The 23,523-nt window shown below is 44.5% G+C and overlaps 1 long non-coding RNA gene across 2 annotated transcripts in view; it reads right to left on the bottom strand.

Moving 5' to 3' along the window:
* The window catches only part of LOC115086029, a 70,441-nt gene that overhangs the window by 8,572 nt on the left and 38,346 nt on the right, over nucleotides 1–23,523 (bottom strand). For both annotated transcript variants that reach the window (XR_003855015.1, XR_003855016.1), the window contains exon 2: nucleotides 4,999–5,102. This is a non-coding gene — a long non-coding RNA (uncharacterized LOC115086029). The remainder of the gene's footprint in view (nucleotides 1–4,998; nucleotides 5,103–23,523) is intronic.

Genomic DNA, 23,523 nt, shown 5'->3' with positions numbered 1-23,523 from the left:
ACAGGTCCTGTGATTAAACACTGCAGCACCTTTATCTACAGGTGGAGTGTACACAATCTGAAGTCTGTAGAACTTAATGAAAATGTTTCTTTCTGAGGTAGTATCTATTTCAATTAAATCAGCTCAGAATCAGACCATCAATCATCTACTTTTCTCACATCCACTTATCTATCAAAGCTGGCAAAAATATTGCAGACCAGCTAGAGCAATGTAGCCCTAATTTTAACTAATGTCTTACCTGAGCAGGGGCGGATTGGCCTATCGGGGGCTTCGGGCATGCCCCGGTGGGCCGGTCCAGTGAATCACGTGGTTAGTGTTGGTCCCAGCAGCCGCCCCCATGCCTGCAAGGCTGCCGTGACTAACACTGGGTCCCCAGTCGCGTTTCTTTTATAATAGTTTCCCTCAGGGGCATCGTTAGCCCCATCGGAGCCCCGAGTCTCAGCATTAGCTATCGCTAAGGAGGCGGCGCAATGCTGCTGGGTCGGTGGGGGCTTTCACGGCACAAGGAGAAGAGGCCGTAGCAGCGTCGGCGGGGTTGTGCAGCCCAAGCTCGAGGAAGAAGCTGCAAGGGTCTGAGGAGGCAGGGCTGTAGCTGTGTCAGCTAGGCCCGCCCCCCACCTTCACCATGGAGGCCCGAAACTATGTAGTCACTCCCCTCGTCGGCTCGGGTTGTCTCTCTCCCTTCGGGAATCGGGCAGTAGGCTTTCCACTGCTGTCTCACAGCTGGCTCCATGCTGCAAGAACTTCTGATCCTCTGCTGCGGGTCCCCCTACTCCTTGGGCCATGACAAACCCCCCCCCCCCCCAAAAAAAAAACAACAAAAAACCAAAAACAGTATGGAGGCTTACAGCCTGCCTCCTCCCGCAGCAACAGGCAGTCAGCTCACCAGGAACCTGTTAATCCAGGGCTTTGTTTGTATCCCCCTAACCACCAATGTGAGTAAACCCCCCCCCCCCAGTTTTTAAAGTTAATAGGCTGCTGCTATTGGCTCTGCATTTTTGGGGGGATGGAGGAGAGACAGTATGTGAGTGTATGTGACTGTGTGAGTAAGCATGTGTGACACTGAGAAAATGTGTGTGAGACTGAATATTTGTGTGTTAGCATGTGAGAAAGTGTGTGCGAGACAGGGCATTTGTGTCAGTGAGCATCTGCCAAAATGTATGAGACTGAGCATTTGTATCAGTGAGTATCTGAGAACGTGTGTGTGAGACTGAGCATTTTTATGTCTGAAAAAGTGTGTGAGACTGAGGATTTGTGTGTCAGTGAGCGTATGTGACTGCCTGTGCGTATGAGTCAATGACTGTGTGTCACTGTGTGTGTCTGAACATGTGTGTGTCAGTGAGTTCCGGAGAGAGTGTGGATGTGTTAAATGTGTGTATATGAGAGCAAGAGGAGAAAGCCTGTGCACATCCCTCACTCCTGACCATCTCTGAGCTTTTGGAATCAAAAGAAAATGTTCTGAAACATGTTATTTATTTAAGAATAGGGGATATTTAAATCTTTATTGGTTTCAATTGTTGGGTATTGTCTGCTGTTGTGAAATATTTTATTAGTGTTTGGAAATTTTTTTTATATGAAATATTAATTATCTGATAATCTATTTTTTAACTGTTTGAAATGTGTCGTAGGTCCCCCATTCTCTGTGCTTCAGCCTTAACTAGGAGTGCTAGAGGTCCGGGTGAAGTCCAGATGGGGAGGGTGAATAATCAATAGCTCTTAGATGCATAAGTGCACTGAAAGTGCATAAATGAACTTTTGAAAATTGCTAAATTAGTATGTTACGTATACACATGTAACTCCTTTGAAAATTACCTCCATAGGGGTAGATCTTTAAAAAATATGCGATCGCGTACTTTTGTTCGCACACCAGGCGCGAACAAAAGTACGCTGGATTTTATAAGATACGTGCGTAGCTGAGCGTATCTTATAAAATCCGGGGTTGGCGCGCGCAAGGGGGTGCACATTTGTGCAACCTGCTTGTTCCCTCCGAGGCCGCTCCGATTTCGGAGCGGCCTCGGAGGGAACTTTCCTTCGACCTCCCCCCACCTTCCCCTCCCTTCCCCTCCCTTCCCCAACCTAACCCACCCCCTCGGCCCTATCTAAACACTAGAGATGTGTATCGTGTGATCGATCGTCTTAACGATCGATTTCGGCTGGGGGGGGGAGGGAATCGGATTGTCGCGGTTTTGTTTTTCTAAATATCGTGTAAATCGTGAATCGGGGGAGGGCGGGAAAACCAGCACATTAAAACATCCCTAAAACCCACCCTGACCCTTTAAAATAAATCCCCCACCCTCCAGAACCCCCCCCCAAAATGTCTTAAATTACCTGGGGTCCAGTGGGGGGGTCCCGTTGGGATCTTCCACTCTCGGGCGTCGGGCGCGTTGATAGAAAATGGCGCCGGCGCTACCTTTGCCCTGTCATATGACAGGGCAAAAGTAGTGCCGGCGCCCCGACGTCACGAGCATAGAAGATCGCTTCCGGACCCCCGCTGGACCCCCAGGGACTTTTGGCGAGCTTGGGGGGGCCTCCTGACCCCCACAAGACTTGCCAAAAGTCCAGCGGGGGTCCGGGAACGACCTCCTGCGCTCGAATCGTGTTGCCGTACGGCCGGCGCCATTTTGCTGTACGGCAAAGCAAAATGGCGCCGGCCGTACGGCGCCATTTTAAAAGGCCTGCGCGCGTAAATCTAGAAGGATTTACGCGCGCAGGCCTTTTAAAATCCGCCCCTAAGTGAACACATGTGCAGCAGCACAACAGGTTTCTTGTTGAATGAAAGTACTTACTGAAATATCTTATAAATTATATATGTGGGCGCGGCCCATGGATTTTATAACATGTGCATGCCGGGTAGCTTTTTTTATGTTTTAAGGGGTGTGTGCATATATATGTAAATTATATATGTAAATTATCTTGTATGTGTAATTGGGTACCCATGGGCCAGTATGGAGAAAAATCCCCCCGGCCACTATTTCCCCACAATCCGCCCCTGTACTTAAGTAAAGGATTAGAACTACAATAAGCACACTTTCACACTGTCACACCAGCTCTGCTAGCAGCCTATAGCACACACCACAGCCCTCTCTCAGACTGCACGGGCTTTCTCTGCCTCATAGTGCAAAACACAGCCCTGCTTCAGGTTCCACGTGCTGCTTTCTCTCTCTGCTTCGGACTGCAACACACAGTCCTGCTTCAGATTTCCTGCACAGTAGCTCTCCTTGCAGTATCCAGGCACACAGATCTCTCTCAGTCTCTGTCACACAGCTTTCCCTGCTTCAGGCTCCAGCCAGCTCTCTGGGCAGTCTCCACAGGCTTTCCCTCTGCGGCATCTACACAGCCTCTCTCTGACTCAGTCTACTCGTGCATACTGAAAAATCCTCAGACGAGGTCCACACTTCTCTGAAGTCTCTTCAAGAAACAGCTCTCATTTACTTTGAAAGACCTTCTTATCCACCAAGAACATTTTTAAAAACACCTTGACTAAGGTACACAGCTTTCAAAAGAATTTTAAGTATGTTCAAAACATTTTTTAAAGGCAAATTACTTCTTAAATCTTTCTGTGCTTTGTCTCAGTTTGGTATTACGAGCAGACTTAATCACCCCAGCTGCCTTGCATAGACCATGGCATTGTCTATGGGATGGGAATGAGTTTTCTTTTTTTCACTCCCAGAGCTAGAAAATGAAACCAATAAGAAAACTCCACTCGCACAGTTCTAAATCAGACCAAACTTTCAGGCCAATACAGAACGGTGCGCTCGGCTGAGTGCACCATTAGCCCCTATTTGGACGCGTGTTTTTGATGCGCTATTGTAACCGTCACTATTATTACCCCTTATAATGTAAGGGGTAATAGCGTGTGGGAAAAGCACGGCCAACCCCCCCCCCCCCAAAAAAAAAACAAACTAATGGCGCTCATCACATGCAAATGCATGTTGATGAGCCTATTAGGTATTCACCCGCAATACAGAAAGCCAAAGGCAGGAGTTAATTTCAGACGGCACCAGGCAAGTGTACAAAAAAGCAGAAAAAAATTGCTTTTCCGTACACCCTCCGACTTAATATCATAGCGATATTAAGTCGGAGGCCCCAAAAATAAAAAATAAAAATCTTATAAAAAAAAAATAATAATTCTGCCTGTGGCCTGCAGGTTGGAAAATGGATGCTCAATTTTACCGGCATCCGTGTTCCGAACCCGTGGCTGTCAGCGGGTTCGACAACCGACACTGGTAAAATTAAGCATCGGCTGTCAAACCCGCTGACAGCCGCCGCCTCCTTATTAGCGTGGGCCCTAATTTAAATACTGAATCGCATGCCCAGGAGAGGTGCCTGGGCGCACGTTGGGAGAGCGGGTGCTCGCCTCGGAGCGCAGGCTCTCCCGCGCGGTTTACTATATGGGCCTGTTTCAGATTAGCTTCTAAATAAAGGTAACAGTAGTTCTGTGTCTTTTCATGACCATATTAGCTATTTTAACATTTTTACAGCTAATTATATTTTTAACTTACATAATAAACATTTTTTTCCTAACCAAGGGTTAAATCCATTTTTATATGATCTCAGCTAGTGACCACGACCACCAAACCCCAGTTTCTGACAAGTTTTAATCACCTTTTAAACTTTAATTTTCCTACAGGCACTGTGTAGGCAGCCTCTCGCTGACATCACTGCACCAAGTCTGTGAGGACCCCTTGGCCTGCACTGTAATCTTGCCGGGGCTTTGATTACAGCCCTATTGTTCTCTGCTGGCTCAAGCTGGCAGAGGCAGCATTTCTAGCGTTACTGCTGCAGTGTGGCACCAACTCCACTGAGCAGCATTTATCTATTTAAAAAAAAAACAACTCATCACAGCACTTCTGGGCTCTCTCTGGCTGCCATGAGCAACCCAGGCTCCCATGGCCCCAGCAACAATTGGGCAGGTATTTATTTTATTTACCCTATTCACATAAACCAAGCCTTCTGGTTAGCCACAGGTAGAACCCTCAAAACAGCAAGTGTACTTACAGTTTCCTGATGCCTTGGAACCCCATTAGGGCAAGAAAGTAGGCTTTAACAGGCTGCTCTCTCACATCCTCCGACAGAGTGGGCTACTACCACACCCTCCATAGCTAAGTTCAGATATCAAGGGAGCACAAGAGAAGAAAAAGAAGAAAACCCACAATTGTTACAACCTATATCTTCTTCACCAGCTCATGTACTCAAGCTGAAGCACTAGGCCCACCTTCGAGGGCTTCACTCCCATCAGTTCAGTAGGAGAAACAAAACAGTCTCTTGCCTATCTCAGGCAGTCCTTTTCAAACATCATTCCCCTGTTCTATTGACTAGGTTTTTCTCTGAAGGCTTCACCAGGATTCCATCTGTTCAGGTCACAGCTGGGCTGTGGGAGAGGTTCTCCCCTGTCCTCAAATGATCTTTACCTTAAGTTTCTTTCTCTCTTTCGGCCTGGAAGGTTTTTGTGAGCTATTATGAATATTTAAGTTGCATGTGTATGTCACATATTTGACTGATTCCTGAAGTCTTTCCCTCCTTCATGGTATAAGAGTGGTGATAATATTTGGCCTTCCAAATTTCACCTGTTTTTCAAGCTGAATGAATTTTTCTGGTGAATTGTTTTTGTGGTCCTTTCCTATTTAAAATCACCAATTAATTTGGCAGAATGGGCATCATTGCTTTCTTTATTTTTATCCATGTCAGTTTACTCACATGCTGACTTAAATAAAAGCAGATCTGCTAGTGCGACAATGTGTCTACAGTCAACCTGTTTGCAGCTAAAGTGAAAATTGCCCACTAACAAATATAAAAGGATAGTCTTGGCATCTTGAGGTAAGAATCATTCCCCGGCAAACAATTCAGAGCAAATAATACTATTTTACTCTTCACTTACCCACTCTGCTTCTTTATGGCCTTCTCAGTAAAATAGCTCTAGTAATTCTAACATTAAAAATAGTAATTTTCCCTCAAGTACAGCAGTAATATCAGTCAGAGCAGTATCCACTTCCATTCAGGACAAATACAGAAACCCCCAAAACTCAGCAGAACAAAAGGGGCCTATTCAACAAAACTCATACTAAAAATATTTTAAGTGTGCAATTCGGTAAAAATTTAATATGCGTGCTAAAATGCTACTCAACATGTGATGCAAAAATTTTTAGCATATACATGATAAAATATACATATATACATGATAAAATATTGCCATAATAGTGTATCCATGCTTTTAGTATGCACATTAATGCAAAAATATAATAAGTAACATTCATATTACCTAGCTTTGGGAAAGCTAAATATTACGTGCCCACTAAACTGAATATGTATCAGTTCTTTTTCTCTCATGTATCTGCTCCCTTTCTGCAAAACTATGTAAGGCACCATTGGAAACCTTATTAATATTTACCTTTTAAGGTATCTGAAGGTCGGTATCATATCACCCCTGCACCTCCTCTCTTCCAGGGTATACATATTCATATCCTTCAGTTTCTCTTCATAAGTTTTATGATACTACCCCACACCATTTTGGTAGCCCTTATCTGGTCCACCTCAATCCTGTCTCTATCCTTTTTTATAAATTGTTTTTATTTGGATTATCACATTTAACAGTCAGTAACATTGCGCCATAACATTGTGCCATAACATTGCGCCATAACTCTATGGTAACACTTTATATTTATTTCCGGCCTTTATCTTCTTTCCAGCTTGTTGCAAGCTTCCAAGTTCTATTTCCCTGTTGATTGTAACTTTGACTTATTCCTACCTATTGTTATCCATCGTTTACTTAAATTGTTTCTCCAGTTGTACCCTTGTTAAATGTAAACCGATCCGATATGGTTAATTACTATGAAGGTCGGTATAAAAAACTGTTAAATAAATAAATAACAGCTAGTCACAGTGTAACATAGGAAAGAATTAGCACATAATCAAAAGAGAGTCACTGAACATGCCACTGAGGAGAGAACCGGGTATAAGAAAGACAATCACAAATAATATCGGTATGTATGCAAATCGAATAGAACAAATGTCTTGTAGGTATAGCAGGTACCCTGCATGCATTCTTGAAAAGAATCTTCTGAGGAGGTAATAACAGCAACAACAACAAGAACATTGTGTATAAACTAGCAAAACTGATTAACCCCTCATGTACTATCCCATTAGGAAGAAGTCCAGCGAGTGTGAAAAGAGTTCTGAAACCCTCCCACCCCACTCCCCCCTCCCCCCCCCTCCTAGGTAGATAAACACTGGTTCAAAGAGTCACAGCACTGAAGGCTTACCTTAGGTGGCAAACCTTTGGTGGTACAGGCCGGGTGTGAAAGGTGAATGATATTAGATGAGAATGGGCTGAAGAGTATGAGACCTGTAGTGGATTAGGCGCCCCCATCAAATTGGCATTGGATTGTATCCTGTGGGTATGAGCCCCCCCCCCACCAAAGAGGTTTCTAAGGTGTCAGACCCAAGCGCCTCAACCCCTAGAGTTGTGTCCCCAAGTCCTTCCTCTGAACCAGTAAGGTCGTAGGTTGTAAGTAGGATAAGAACGAAATCCATACCTGCTTATTAGAGGACTGTTGGTGTTGAAAAATGTACAATTCATGCATGCAGAGGCGAGGCATTTGTTTGAACAAATGATCCCAATTGGGGGCTTTATCGTCTAACCACCGTGTTAGGATCACTTTTTGTCCTACTATGGCTGCCTTCACCAAAAAAGACCTCCATGGTTGATATCCTGGGCCTTGCGACGTTCCCCCAACTCGAGCTCCAAACAACCACTACAGGTCCAGCAGAGCCTTATGATGCCACAGGTTCGTACAAAATGTTTGGATTTGAGACCAAAATGATTGATTGCAGGGACATTCCAAAAAACATGATAGTAAGACCCCGGCAGAGACCCACACTTTTTGCAAATAGGAGAATCACATAACTGAGATTTGATTGCCTAAGTAGAGGAGATAAATCCTTGCCATTAGAATTTATACTGTGTTTCTCTCAGGTCTTCATTGGTGGTGATGTAAGACATTTGAGAGAAACACTTCAAAAAAGCCTCATAAGATAAAGTAAATTCACTCCAGTTCCTCCATTTCTGAAAATAAGGCTTGCAGATGAATATCACCCTCACCAACTCCCATTTCTTTATAGAAAGCAGAGATGCTCGGACATTTGGCAGATCTGCTAGTTAATAGGTTTTGTAGCGCCGCAGTGACCTTGGTCAACTACCAGCTGGCCTTGCATGTCTGCAAAAAAGTATCGGGCTTGCAAAAAAGCATAAAAATCTGTGTTTGGGAGCCGGAATTTCTGATGGAGCTCAGAAAACCTGTACAGTATGCCAGAAACTGGGTGTATTAATTGGTACATATATTTGAGACCTGCAGCATACCAGCGGCAAAACGGAGTATCGCCCTCTCCCAGAGGAAAAAAGGGGTTATCATGCAATAGCAACATAGGTGTAATCCCCTGTGAATGTTTGAACCCCTTACATATCTGTGCCAATGTTTTCCTGCAAGTGGAAACCAACAGATGCCCCTCAAGGTATGATGGTAGGGCTGAGGCCTTCATGTGTAGAAGGGTGTTCAGCGAGGGTACCCCATACCACCTTCGTATTAGGTGATACAGTAGGTAGTGGGAAGATTCAAATATCCAGTCACGGATAAAGCGCAGGTTACATGCCACATTATATCTCCCCACATCCGGGCATCCCAGTCCTCCCCTCTGGCTAGAGTACTGTAACACAGTTAGGGGATGCCCTCCCCCCCCCCCCCCCCAATAGGAATTTCCAAAGCACTTGATTAAGATTGTGAATGTCCATGGTAGAAAGCCGGGTTGGGAGCATCTGCAAAACATACAGCTACTTAGGCAGAACCATCATCTGGTATAGATGGACCCGACCCCTCAAAGACAGCGGCAACCCCTGCCATCTGTTTAGGGTTTCCAGAGTGTGGCGCATAAGGGGTTGGATATTAAGCTGGTAAATATTATCAAGGGCCCTCAGTATCTTAATCCCTAGATATTTAAGGACTCCTGGAGCCCAGCGCAAAGGAAACTTGTCAGGCCAATGCATCTGTTGGCGACGTCCATTGCTTCGGACTTGTCACAATTTATTTTTAGCCCTGCAAAGATGCCAAACTGCTCTTGTGTAGTTAACAAATGCCCCAAAGAAGTGTAGGGGTGTGTCAGCCGCCACTTTAAATCCCTGGTGTGCCCGCTCAAAGCCTTGAATGTTCCGGTTGGCCACAATCTTACGTAACAAAGGGTTAATGGACAGTATGTATAACAGTGGCGATAAAGGACATCCCTGATGCACCCCCCTCTGAATATGAACCGGTTCAGAACCTGAACCATTCACTATGATCCGGGAGCTGGGCCTGTCATATAGTAGGTGAATATAGTTTTCAAAGTCCCCTTCCACCCCATATCTGTGCAGCACAGAAAACATGTATGGCCAAGCTACTCTATCGAACGCTTTTTCACTATCGAATCCTATAGCCAGCACAGGTTGCCCTTTTACAATATGGCTGGTTGCTGTATGGTCCTTTACAAATCCAACTTGCTGTTCTGTTATCAAATGGGGGATCACCAAAGCTAATCTCTCCACTAAAACTTTGGCTAGGATTTTTAAATCACTATTAAATAGGAAGATAGGTCGATACAATTCGGGTTTCAGGGGATCCTTTCCAGGTTTTGGAAGAACTATAATGTGAGCACTATTAAGTTTTGGAGGAAAAAAGTTTCTAGCAAGGCCATCCACATAGAAATCCGTTAGGGGAGCCGCAATGTGAACTTTAAGCAATTTATAGAAATCATAGGAGAACCCATCCGGATTCTCCTATGCCATTGTATTAATGACTTGGGTGACTTCGTATGATTGAATGGGCCTATTGAGAAATTCTTTCTGGGAGGCCATGAAGCAAGGCATCTGTAAATCAGAGAAACCTCCCCCTCTATATTGGGTGGAGGTGCAGGATCAGCCCTGTTAATGGTGTCATAAAAAACACAAAAAACTTCTCCAATAGCTCTGATATCATATACTCTGTGCCCCTGTGTATTAGTCATGGCATGTATTGAAGCCCGGGGCCAGGTGGCACGTACCAAGTTGGCCATTGGTCTTCTAACTTTATTCCCAAATTTAAAATAATTATGTTGCGATACTTGTAAGGCTTTACCCGCTCTTATATGTAAAACCATGTTTAACTGGTTAAGCAGGCTAAAATACGCCATTTGATGCTCCTTTGACGGGGTAGATGGAAAGGTTTTCCAAGCCTGCTTAGTTAGCAGATCTAAGTGCAGGATGTCTTTGTGCAAGTGCTTATATCTGGCGCTGGTGTACCCGATAATCTCCCCTCATAGAATGGCTTTCCCAGCCTCCCAATACAATTGAGGGTCACTGACATGCTGAGCATTGTTCTTTTTATAATCTAGCCATTTTTGTGTAAGAAACCGCTGGAAGTCTTTGTCGCCACTAAGGTCATGGGGAAATCTCCACAGTTTAGGGCTGGTAGGGTTGGGTCCCAATTTAATGGTTAGTGAGATTGGGGAATGATCAGAAATCACCGGCGTTTTTATATCTGCCCGAACCACCTGAAGGAACGCCTCACTAGCCAGTAATATGTAGTCAATTCTTGAGAAAGAACTGTGGGGATTAGAGTAAAAGGAGTACTCCTTCGCTGTCGGATTCAATATCCGCCATATATCAAGCAACCCTGTCTGGGAACATACTATGTCCACTCCCTCCCCTTTTTTCCCTATCTTGGTCCCTCCCAGAGGAGAGCGATCCATAGTGCCAACCATAACACAATTAAAATCCCCTCAACCAGTAACAGTTCCTCTCTATCAGTCATTAATACACCCATCAAAGTTGCCAGGAACTTCTGAGGGTTTCTAGTGGGTGTATACACATTACAAATTGTAACTAGTTGACCCTGCCAGCGTCCAATTACTAACATATACCTGCCATCAGGGTCTGGGATAGCGCGTTCTAACACAAAATCAGTAGACTTGCTGATGAGAATCACTACTCCGGCCTTACGATGTCAGGCCTCTGCATAGAAACAGGCACTCACCCATTCCCTACGTAGCTTAAGGCTTTCTGCAGCATTCAAATGTGTTTCCTGAATGCAGACGATATCTCCACACAATTTTTTTAAATGTGACAAAACCTTCTTCCGTTTGATAGGCGATCCCAGGCCATGTACATTCCAAGAGACCAGCTTAAGCATAGGAAGTAGAGAACAGTGGTCTGTCGCCTAAATGAAACAAATGCATGCTACGGGGATGAGGGCCCCCCTATACCCTCTGGGCATTCCTGAAAGCTAATGATAATAAGTCTAGCAAATTAGACCTACTGGTATCTATCACACACCCCTTCAAACTCCCAGTCATCCATACAACCTAGAAAAAACACACCCATATCCTTCGTCCAAACATCCATCCACCCAGAGACCTACCCCCTTCTCTCTCTCTCCCCCCCCCCCCCCCAGAACCCCCATCCACACAGAAAAGCAACAACTATCTGACACTCTCCCTAGGGAGATGTGCCGATTGTGAGGGTCCGTCTAGGATGCTTAGGTGCCACAGACCCGGCAGCTCTCTGGACTGGCACTGTAGTTCGGCAATGTGGGACTGATCAAGGTCCTAGGATAGTCCAAGCTTTGCGATCTGGTCATGTCATCTCCAGTCGATAGTCTCTACACACATAGCCATAAAAAGGAATCCAGAATAGTTCAGGTCAGCAGTATCTCACATTCGCCCTCTCCTAGCTAAAGCCCACTCCGGTTGGACTAGCTGTGCCTTTAGACAGGTGGATCTGGAATGCTCACTGTCAGGCCTTGCAGCCGCGAAAGCCTTCATATTGGGGCCGCACTGGAGGACAAAAATAATACAGTTCGCATGCCCGCAATTGCTGAGCATGACTGGACTGGACACTGCTGTTTGTAGGAACTTTTGAACCTCTTCGGGATCCTTGAAATTGTAAGTTTTATTCTTCCGCCATATATTCAATGTTGCCGGGTACTGCAGGGCAAATTTTATCTTTTTCTCAAACAGCGTGGAACAGATCGGGGGAAACATTTTGCGCTATTGTGAGACCTGGGCTGAGTAGTCTTGAGTTATTCTAATGCGGTGTCCTTTGTATATTTTCTCTGGGCATTTTCGATACGCCAGCCAAATTCTTAGCTTGATCGCTGAATTTAAAATTTTTGCAATCACAATTATCGGCCGCAAATCCATGGTCTGCCTGGTCCCCAATCTGTGCGCTCTTTCCACTCTGAGTTTGCCCCTCAAATCTGCCAGGCCCACAGCCTCTGGGAGATAGTCCTCTAGAAACGCCCCTAGTCCCTTGTCATCTACCATTTCGGGTAGTCCCAGGAACCGTAAATTATCCCTCCGCAAGCGGTTCTCCAAATCATCTACCTTTTGTTGACATTCCTTAAGGGCCGCTGCCTGGGCGCTGACTTTTCTGGTGTTCTCTGCCAGCCCCTCCTCCAAGCCGACAATTTTTCCTTCTAGGTGCTCGATTCTGCGGCTCAGTTCCTCTATGGACGATTTTACCTCTGCCAGCTGCTGTGTAATTCCTGCCAGTTTATTATCTAGCATGCTCTCCAGAGTAGACTGTAAAATTTGTACCATAATTGGAATAGGCAGTGAAGGCCCTGGCTCGCCCCCTCCCACTGCCATCTTAGGATCTGCGGCCTTTCCTTTGTCTTTATCTTGTTTTCCTCCTCTAGAGGCTATTGGCTGCAGGGACTTGTTCATAAAGTGGACTATCGACATGAGCCAGTAGGGTAATGATGATCAGTACCCTGTCTTGCCGGTTCTGGGAGTCGATGCCGGTAGATTTGCGTCTGTTGCACCTGGAGCTAAATGAGAATGCATCTTCCCTAGCACATCAACCCACGTGACTGACATCTCTATCCTTTTTGAGATAAGGGTTCCAGAACTGAACCCAGTACTCCAGGTGAGGCCTCACCAAGGACCTGTACAAGGGCATCACCAACTCCATTTTCTTACTGGTTATTCCTCTCTCTATGCAGCCCAGTCTTCTTCTGGATTTAGCTATCACTTTGTCACATTGCTTTGCCATCTTCAGATTACCAGAGACTATTATCCCAAGATCCCGCTCTGGGTCCATGCACATCAGCCTTCTCCCCCCCCCCCCCCCCCCTCCCCGCCTCTTCATACAGCTCTTTTGGATTACCACATACCAGATACATGACTCTGCACTTCTTGGCTTTGAATCCCAACTGCCAATCTTCATACACTTTTCAAGCTTTTAAAAATCACTTCTCATTCTCTCTACTCCTTCAGACATGTCCACTCTGTTGCAGATCTTGGCAAAATCCGCATATAGACAAACGTTATCTTCTATCCCTTCCACAATGTCACTCACAAAGATATTGAACAGAACCAGTCCCATATCCGATTGCTTTGGCATTCCACTTAACATGGTTCTCTCTTCAGAATAGTTTCCATTTACCATTACATGCTGTCTCCTATCAGTCAACCAGTTTGAAATCCACTCCACCATCTTGGTGCTAACTCTGAAGCTTCTTTTATTTTTTATGTTCATATTTGTTTATTGATTTATAATAACAACATAAATTGAAAAAAGGTTCAGTATATTGGACAACAGATACAGCAGAACACTATGGGCCGGATTTTCAAAAGGTTACGCGCGCTGGGCCTATTTTCAAAAAGCCCGGCGATACGCATAAAGCCCTGGGATGCGGGTGAGTCCCGGGGCTTTACTAAAGGGGTGGGAAGGGGGAGGGGGCATGGGCAGGGTGGGGTGGTCCGAGGGCAGGGTGGGGTCAGAGGCTCCAGGCACAGCAGCCATTTGCCACTGTGCTTGGGATTGCGCGCTGGCAGTTGGCCGGTGTGCGCAAATTACTTCAGCCCCAGGGCTGAAGTGAGTTTTATAATAAAAGACAGAAAAAAGAAAAGGTAGGGGGAAAGGGCGGGGGAGGTAGGGGAAGGGTAGGGAAGGGGGGTTAGGAAGTTCCCTTCCTAGGCAGTACAGCTCGGTGAGTGCAAGGTGCACAATTGTGCACCCCCTTGCGCGTGCAGACCCCCGATTTTATAACATGCCACACGCGCTCCTTTTAAAATCTACCCCTATATGTCTATATATCTATATGTAGTTGGATAAACATTACAATGAAAAATTTAGCAACATACAAAGTGGTATCCACCAGAAATGAAAAAGACAGTATGTAATTATGAGAGAAATATTACACTTCTCAGAAGTATTAGTCTACCGATCACCACATGGATACCCAGCTGGAAAGTCTATTATATTGCACCACTGCGACTTTTTCATATTTATAATACAAGCAAACAGAATGCCACCAAAAATGAATAATTAGGTGAGTAGAGGACTTCCAACACATTAAATGGACAATGGAAATGAGAAAATTGAACAGTTTTGCTTGCAGAGGTGGGAGTGGAGGATGTATAGCTAAAGATTTAATGGTAGACTTAAGTGAAGCATTTGTAATAACTTTTTTCCATACTGTGTTCCAAAACAAAATTGTATGAGAGCAGTGATATAGCATATGTCAGAAAGTTGCCTTGGGCATGCCACAAGATTAGCATGAGTGTGACACAGATAACTTCACTCTGTAAAGGGACCACAGAGTCCAAATTGCATAGTGACCTAAAAAAAAAAAAAGAGATTGTGTTATTTGAGAGGAGAAAGAAAGCTGGACAGCAACTGTCCAGAACTGGAACCACAGGAAATCTTCTGATAAAGATGTTCCTGAAACCAAACTCTCTCCAAGCCCACATGTCTAGAAAACTGTTTAAACTTAAGATATATATAGATAATAGAGGCAACATGACCTTGGGAAAGGAAAAGCTGGAAAAAAAAGAGTAGTTGAGGAGAGTTAGAAAAGAATGTTAAATCTAAATGTAACATGTGAATACAATAGGGATGTGCAGACAAAAAGTTTGCGTTGATAAGTTGATAAGTTGAAGTTGAGGGTCGATTTCGTTCAATATGGACATATGGAGAATTCCATAAGTTGAGGGTCTGTCCATACGTTCACCGGTTCCCTAAATAAAAATTTAAACCCCTCACCCTCCTTAATCCCCCCCCAAGACTTACCAAAACTCCCTGGTGGTCCAGCGGGGAGTCAGGAAGCCATCCCTATATTCCTTTGCGAGGAATATAGGGATGGCTCACTAGGGATGTGCAGAGCAAAAGTTTATGTTCATAAGTCCATAAGTCGAAAGGGGGGGTCAATTTCGGTCAATATGGACATATGGAGAATTCCATAAGTTGAGTCTATGTCCATACGTGCAAATAAAAATTTAAACCCCTCACCCTCCTTAATCCCCCCCCCAAGACTTACCAAAACTCCCTGGTGGTCCAGCGGGGAGTCAGGACGCCATTTATGAACTCCTTTGCGAGGAGCACGTGACGTCGGCGTCACGTCGGAGTGACGCGGCGTCACGTGATTCTCCGCGCGTTCGCTCCGGGACCCTCGTTGCACCCAAAAGGAACTTTTGGCCAGCTTGGGGGGGTCAGGAGGGGGGAATCACGTGACGCCGCATCACGTGCTCCTCGGCGCCTCCGCTCCGGGACCCCCGCTGGACCCAACCGGAACTTTTGGCCAGCTTGCAGAAGAGGAGCGTGCAGAAGAGGAGCCGCCGCGGGCTGCTGCGAATCCCAAGTCGCAGCGGCCCAAGAAGAGGAAGAGGCCCGGTAGCAGGGCCGAGGAAGAGGAAGAGGCCCGAGAAGTTCAGGGCCGCTGCAGAGCCCATCCTGCGGCGACCCGCAAAGAGGAGGCCCAGAGGTGAGAGAGAGGCTGAGGGTCTGTAGAGGGTGTGTGCGTGCGTGTATGAGATGAGTTGAGAGATTGTGAGTGGGAGTGAGGATCTGAATGTTTGCAGAGGCAGCATGTGAGAGCCTCTGTGTGTGTGAGAGAGACAGCGTGTGACGGTGAGAGCCTATGCTTGAGCAAGACAGCATGTGGGAGTGAGAGAGAGCCTGTGTGTGTGAGAGTCAGACAGCATGTGCCAGTGAGAGACTGTGTGTATGAATGATTGTATAAGAGACAGCATGTGACAGTGAGAGCTTGTGTGTGTGTGAGAGAGAGAAATGCATGTGAGAATGAGAACCTGACTGTGTTTGAGGGAAGAAGACGGAGAGAAAAGAAATACGGAAGAAAAAAGGACAATATAAAAGGAATTGGCAAAAAAATAAGAAAGGGAAGGTGGAAAAAAAAAAGCCTGTGACCAACCGATTAGAAAACTAGCATCAGCCAGCAAAGGTAAAAAAAAATAAAAATTACTTTTTAGTGATTGGCACATGTAATCTTTGGGACTGTGCAAGAGTAGCACTTTCTCTATGGTGGATCTCACAATGTACGAGATCAGCATGGAGAAAGTGGAAGCCCACGGGGCCTGCACAGAGGAGGCAGCAGAATGGGCTTCAGTGTCAGTAGCAGCAATCGGCGCCTCCCCAGTAGCCATGTGGCAGCAGTGACAGTGGCATCAAGATTACTGACATCTGGGGATGGTGGCAGTACCAGTCGGGGGACCCCTTCCAAGCAGTGTGCAGAGGTTCAAAAGCAGCAGAGTCAGCCCAAGCTGACTACCATGAATGCTGCACACTCTTACCTCTCTCTGACAGCACTCCGGTGAGGCATGGCTGACGCAGGGGCAGCCAGCAGCTCAACGGTATTAGACATCTCCTGAAAATAAGGCCTAGTGCATCTTTGGTAGCAAAAATTAATATAAGACACTGTCTTATTTTCGGGGAAACAGGGTATGAAGGTCATGTACATAATGTAATTAGATTTTGAAGACTCAAGTACTCTTTCAGGTGAATTTTTATTTTTGTGTATCATTGTTATTCACTTTAAGGGTTCTTTCTGCTGGTGCAGATGTTAGTGGAGCAGCAGACACTCCTTCATGTTCTGTCTCTGGAAATATAGATAGGTGTGAAATGCCCCCTGGGGCATCATGATTGGGTAATAATGAGGCAGCTGGTACAAATTCTAAAGCCCTTCAAGGATGCCATGGAGGACCTGATTTGCAAAAGCACAACCCTGGAGGAAAACCTATAGGGCTTTCATGAGCGGCTGGGAATGGAAGCAGAAGTGTTGCAGTTTCTGGCACCCTTGCGGCAGCAGGTACATGAGAGACTGAAACCTCTGATTAAAAGTAATACATGCTTACTACATTTTGTGAGTCATATGTGAAAGAGAATATTGCCCTCCAGTTCCAGAGCCTCACATTCATGAAGGAGAAGCTGGATGCTAAGGAACGTGAGTAAGAGTGCCTGAGGCTAAGGAATAGTGGGAATGGAGCACAGGAAAGAGTGGCACCTAAGGGAGTCATGTAAACAAGAGGAGCACCCTGTCAGCTAGTATTTCCTCCAACACTTCAATAGACTAAAACCACTTTGCTCGCAAAGAACCACTTCTCCTGACAAAGGCCATAGCTTAAACGTGACTCATCACAGCAAAGGAGACCCCAGCACAAATTTCTGTGACATAGGGGCAGATTTTAAAAGGTATGCACACGGCCTACATTTGTGCGAGCTACCCGGCACGCAGAAATGTACGCCTGATTTTATAATATGCGCGTGCAGCCGCGCGCATGTTATAAAATCAGGGGTTGGTGCGCGCAAGGGGGTGCACACTAGTGCATCTTGCGTGCGCTGAGCCCTCGGGGAGGCCAGCTGGTTTTCCCCGTTCCCTCCCCCACCTTCCCCTCCCTTCCCCTACCTGTCCCCCCCAGCCCAAAAAAAAACAAAAAACCTCGTACCTTTATTTCACAAGTTACACCTGCCAGAGGCAGGGGCCGACCAATGGCACCGGTAGCCCCTGTGACATAGTAAGGGCAAAGGCTATCGGCGCCATTTTGAATACTGGCAGCCAACGGCCCAAGTGCAAGAGATCGCTCCATGACCCCCACTGGACCACCAGGGACTTTTGCCCTCCCCCTCTAACCAGGTCCCAATGATGACCCTACATTCTGGACTCCTCCCTGACTGGCAACACCCCACTCCCAGGCAATGGATCATTAGCCAACCTCCCACTCCAAACGGCTTCCACACCATGCATTGAAGGCATTAACACTAGGGATGTGAATCGTGTGATCGATCGTCTTAATGATCGATTTTGGCTGAGGGGGGGGGGGGGATCTGATCGTCTTAGTTTTTTTGGTTAAAAAATTGTTTTATCGGGGGAGGGCGGGAAAACCGGCACACCAAAACAACCCTAAAACCCACCCCGACCCTTTAAAATAAATCCCCCACCCTCCCGAACCCCCCCAAAATGTTTTAAATTACCTGGGGTCCAGTGGGGGGGTCCCAGCGCGATCTCCCACTCTCTGGCCACGGCTGCGTTAATAGAAATGGTGCCGGTGGCCCTTTGCCCTTATCATATGACAGGGCAAAGGTAGCACTGGCGCCATTTTGGTTCCTGGCTCCCGACGTCACGCGTGCAGGAGATCGCTCCCAGAACCCCGCTGGACCCCCAGGGACTTTTGGCCAGCTTGGGGGGGCCTCCTGACCCCACAAGACTTGCCAAAAGTCCAGCGGGGGTCCAGGAGCGACCTCCTGCACGCGGGCCGTATTGCCAATATTCAAAATGGCGCCGGCGCTACCTTTGCTCTCACTATGTCATACGGGCCGACGTCGCCGGAACCCCCCACTGGACCCCAGGTAATTTAAAACATTTTGGGGGGGTTCAGGAGGGTGGGGGATTTATTTTAAAGGGTCGGGGTGGGTTTTAGGGTTGTTTTGGTGTGTCGGTTTTCCCGCCCTCCCCCTCCCCCGATTTACGATTTTTTGACGATAAATCGGGGGAATTGCTATTGTATCGCGGCTCTAATGATTTTTGATGATTTAAAATATATCTGACGATTGTTTCAAATCGTCAAAAAACGATTCACATCCCTAATTAACACATGCAGTTGATCAGCTCCCGATGTCTAACCCATGCTCTGTGCAATGCACGTGGATGTGTATGGGTGGCAGGGGTGAGGACTAGGCTTGGCATTGGCATTGGTTCCATGGTTTCCCCTTGGCCCTAGCAATAGCAACCGATGGATGAGTTGTGACCTTCCTGCTCCACTCACAACTCCCATCTACACCCAGCATTCTAGTAAATGGTTGTAAAGTTAAATGTTATAATATAGCCAACCTACCTGCATGTTCTGATAGAATTGTCATTTACTTACATTGAATTTTCCCAGTGAAGAAAGCAGAACTCTTGAAAATTGGTCATGGAAATAATTAATTCCAATGCATGGTATCAGTTGCAATGTGTTTGTGGGATTTTATTTCTCGTTTTTTAACAAAGCAGCCACATTGCATCTCTATTTCAGAAGCCTTCATACAATACTGTCTACATTATAAAAACAGCTGCTACACACAACAACAAGATGGCTGATTTTTGCTTAAGTGATATGTTTAAAATCAAAGTTTAATGGTGGTAAATGATTCAGAGAAGAAAATAACTACATTTTAATGATGGTATCTACATCTAGATGAGCTGGGAGATCCTGTATGTGGTAATTCACATTTTCTTCTTGAATAAAATATTATTCTGGGTTGAATGGTAGTATGCATTAATTTTTGAACATTTTGCAATATGAAAGTGGAATAATATTTGGAATTAAGTTACTGGCATTTATTTAGTGAGTGTTTTTTTTTTTTTTTTTTAATAAACTACATACATTTGCAGGCTGTTATATGCTAGGGATGTGCATCATTTTTTTTTCGGTTTGGAATTTGTTTTCAGGCCCCCGCGGGAAATTAAGTTTTTCCCATGGTTCAGGGTTGGATTTTTTTCGTGTTTCTCTCTTTTCAGTGTTAGTGCTCACTAAGGGCCTCATTTTCCATCCGGATCGCACGCGATAAGGGATGTTTGGCCCGCGAAAAGTCCCTTATCATGTGCGATACCAAAATGGGGGTGGAGTCGGCCTCGGAAGAGGAGGAGTCGGGGCGTCACCGGGGCCGACTCCGTGAAGATGCCACGGACGACGAAAAGGTAAGGCCCTTTTTGCGTCCGAGTTCGTGCCCAATAGCTACACCTTCTATGGTGGCGCTATTGGGTGCGAAACCGGCAGCGATCGCACCGCGACGATGCTATCGCTGCCGGCTAGCGCAGGCCCGCTCCCCGTTTCGGCCCCCCACCCCTCATTCCCTAAAGTATCGCAGGCCTGCGATACTTTAGAAAATGAGGCCCTAAGTCACGTTAGTGCGCACTAACCAGTTTTCTAATTTAGTGCGCCCTATGGGGCTTAGAGCACACTAACCCTGTGATAGTGCATATTAAGTCCCATTAGTGTGCACTACCTAGTTTTCTAATTCTGGAGTTAGTGCGCCTTAATAGGTCTTAGGGCACACTAATTGGTTGTTACCACGCACTAACAAAAAATGTTACTAACAAGTTAAAAAGTGTCAATTGGGGGGCAGTTTGTTAGCCAGAGATATGATTCTGCATTCCCATTGGCTGTTTCTTTCTAAAGAGTCAGTAAGGAGACAGCCAATGGGAATGCAGAACCATACCTCTAGCTAACAAATTGCCCCCCAATTGACACATTTTGTAACTTATTGGTATAATTTTTTGTTAGTGTGCACCAACTTTAGTTAGTGTTCTAACAACCAGTTAGTGCGTCCTAAGTCCTATAAGATGCACTAACTGCAAAATTAGAAAGCTAGGTAGTGCGTACTAATGGGACTTAATGCGCACTAACATAGTGTTAGTGCACTCTACACCCCATTAGGGCGCACTCAGCCTGCAACTTTGTTAGTGCACACTAACGGGATTTAGTATGCACTAACTACATGTTAGTGTGCATTAATTGACATTAGTGCGCAGTAACACGAAATACAAATTTTTCCAAATTATCGAAAAATTTATTTTTTATATCAGTTCTCCCTTCATTGAAATCATCTAATTCATTTAAAATGAATGCCCATGCCTGTAAAATATGTCCAAGTTATACCAGTTTTCAAATTGAACTTATGCTTGGAACTTTGTTTTGAAAATTAAGCCGGAAAATCTGTATGTACAGAATTACACCTGCTTTTGAATGCACACAGTTTTTGCAGATAGAATTTATTTGCATACTGTTTAAAATCAAAAGGTATGTGCATAAGGCCTATCCCTACTCAGACTCTATCCCTTGGAATGACTCTCCCCATGTATATACAAGTACCTGCATACACTGTGTATGCACATAATTTTACATGCATAAAAGTCACACTATTTTTTAAAGGGCTATTTCTGCAGGTAAATCACTACCTTACTCACAGAATTTCTTTTGAAAATTACCTTCCCTAAGGGTTGGAAAAATGGAAAAAACTGATGTTTAATTATAAGTGTGTTGCAACAGCAGTAATGATAAAGTTTCAGCAAACCTACATTTCATCAAGATCTAGCACACAGCGTGATGGGCCTCATGCCTCAGTTTACCTCTCTTTTAATGCATGGCACAGGGAAATGAAAATAAATCAGAATATTCAAACAGAAATACCTATTCTATTTTATTTTCAAATCATACACATCAATTTAATGAAATCGAATTTGTGCTACAAAAACATTTACAGAGATTGGACCACATTTTCATCCTTTCATTTCCATCTGTGATATAATAGAAGATTAAGACAAAATTCTTAGTCCTGATTGCTAAGCTCTATGCACTTTAAGGTGCAGTTTAAATTTTAGGTAAAAGCAGGACATCAGTTTGCTGGTGCATTTTAGAGACTAGGGCACATTCTTTCCCTCCCCCTCCCCCACTCCCTAATATTATTTCTTGCAACTTAATGCAAGGAAAGAATCCTCAGAAAAAAATATTGTGCAATCAAAAAGTGCCACAGAAAAAGGTGGTGAGACTGTTCCCAAAGAAAGCAAAGTTCTGTATCAATGAAATAGTACTCTATAAGAAAAATTCTTTGTCAGATTTTATTGCAGTAAAGTACAACCTTAGCGACCCCAAATATCTTAGCAATTATAGATTTCTAGTAACTTATTGGTCAAATAGAAAATTCAGAGTTTTTGTAGGTTGTGGTGCCTGCCTTTAAAGACCAATATAAAAAGATGCAGTAGTATATGAGTTATTGAAACCCTCTTGTTGAGTTTTCATTTCAAAAGTTCATGTACTGTTGCATCTCTTGTTGGTCCTTTCTAAGGTATCATAACTTATAAAGATTTTAATAATTAAGTGGGGGGGACGACGGACCTTTATTCTATAGCAGACGGAAATACTGGCATAGCACAGGGTTGGGGAAAGGTCCCCCACTCCAGTGATTCAGCTGGGTGGATACTCCTTGTGATGATGTGACCAGTCAAAGACACCAGTAAGGGTAACCACTGAGCAGGATTTCCAGCCATAGCTAGCTGATTCTGCGGTTAAGGAGTGAGTGAGAGTAATCGGGGGAGCAGAGCTCTGGGCTGGGTGGAAGTGTGCAATGGTTTGGAAGCAGAATTTCTCCATCCCTGCAATAACTAAAGATAATGGATAGAGTGCCAGTTCTTATACAATAGTATTATAAGCAATGCAGTTTAAGAAACTGATTGAATATTAAAATGGTTATTTTATGTTTAAAAACACAATTGCACACTTCAAGTTTTATGTATAATTAATCACTTGTTTCAACAACCTAATTTATCAAGACTGGCCTTTGAACGGACTAGACAAAAGAATGATTTTCATCTTTGTTCATTTCATCACACTAAATTATTTAAAGATTCCAGTTTCTTTACAAGAGACCTAATTTCTTTTCATCCGAGGTCTAATTTTTCAAAATGTTGAGGAATTGCAATAATGAGTTTCAGCAATCAGAATAAAAATATAATGGTGATTATTACATCAAGGCATCATGGGAAATACAAGGGCACTATGGCAGGGAACATTAGCTCTTCTAATGCTGGATAAAATTAACTTATCACTCATTAGTTCTCATCTAGCCAATATTAATTTCACATGGAGGAGTTCACTTTTTCTTCTAAAAATTAAACCCCTCCCATCCTCTCTGTACCAGCATCTTCCTTCCTTTAAATGCTTCTTGAAAATTGTACTGCTGACCCTAAAACTAGGCTATGTTGAAATACTTTGCATAGGTATAAAGTATAATCATATAAAACTGTACACAAACAGAAGGTTAACAATAACTTTAAATTATTTTTTATTGAGTTTCTGCTAAAAACTGTAAAACTGCAACTAGCTGCAATACATTTTGTTGACCTCTAACCTTTGTTTAGCCTATCAGAAAGGCATAGACTCCCTGATCTGATCTAGCAGCAGACAAGGCAGAAATATTTTAGTCCCAGCAAACGGTTAAATTTTAGTAGCCTGCTTAGAAGCAAAGTCTATGTGCAGTTTTGCACACATGGACTTTGCAACCAATTTTCAAGGAAAACTATTATGTTGTTTTTCTTTTGAAATTTTGCTTATGTGGATACACACAAACTTTGTACCTCTTTCTTTTATTTTGGAAAAGGGGATAGAACACTTACAGAATTTAAAATGACATTCTGCATGCATACTTTATTGCTCTGCCTTAAACACTCTCCAAAGATTACTCCTTTT

This window comes from Rhinatrema bivittatum, chromosome 2 (genome assembly GCF_901001135.1).
Source record: "Rhinatrema bivittatum chromosome 2, aRhiBiv1.1, whole genome shotgun sequence".
NCBI classification, from domain to species: Eukaryota; Metazoa; Chordata; class Amphibia; order Gymnophiona; family Rhinatrematidae; genus Rhinatrema; species Rhinatrema bivittatum.
Note: the sequence above shows the minus strand (reverse complement) of the source record. Positions and strands in the feature narration are given on the sequence as shown.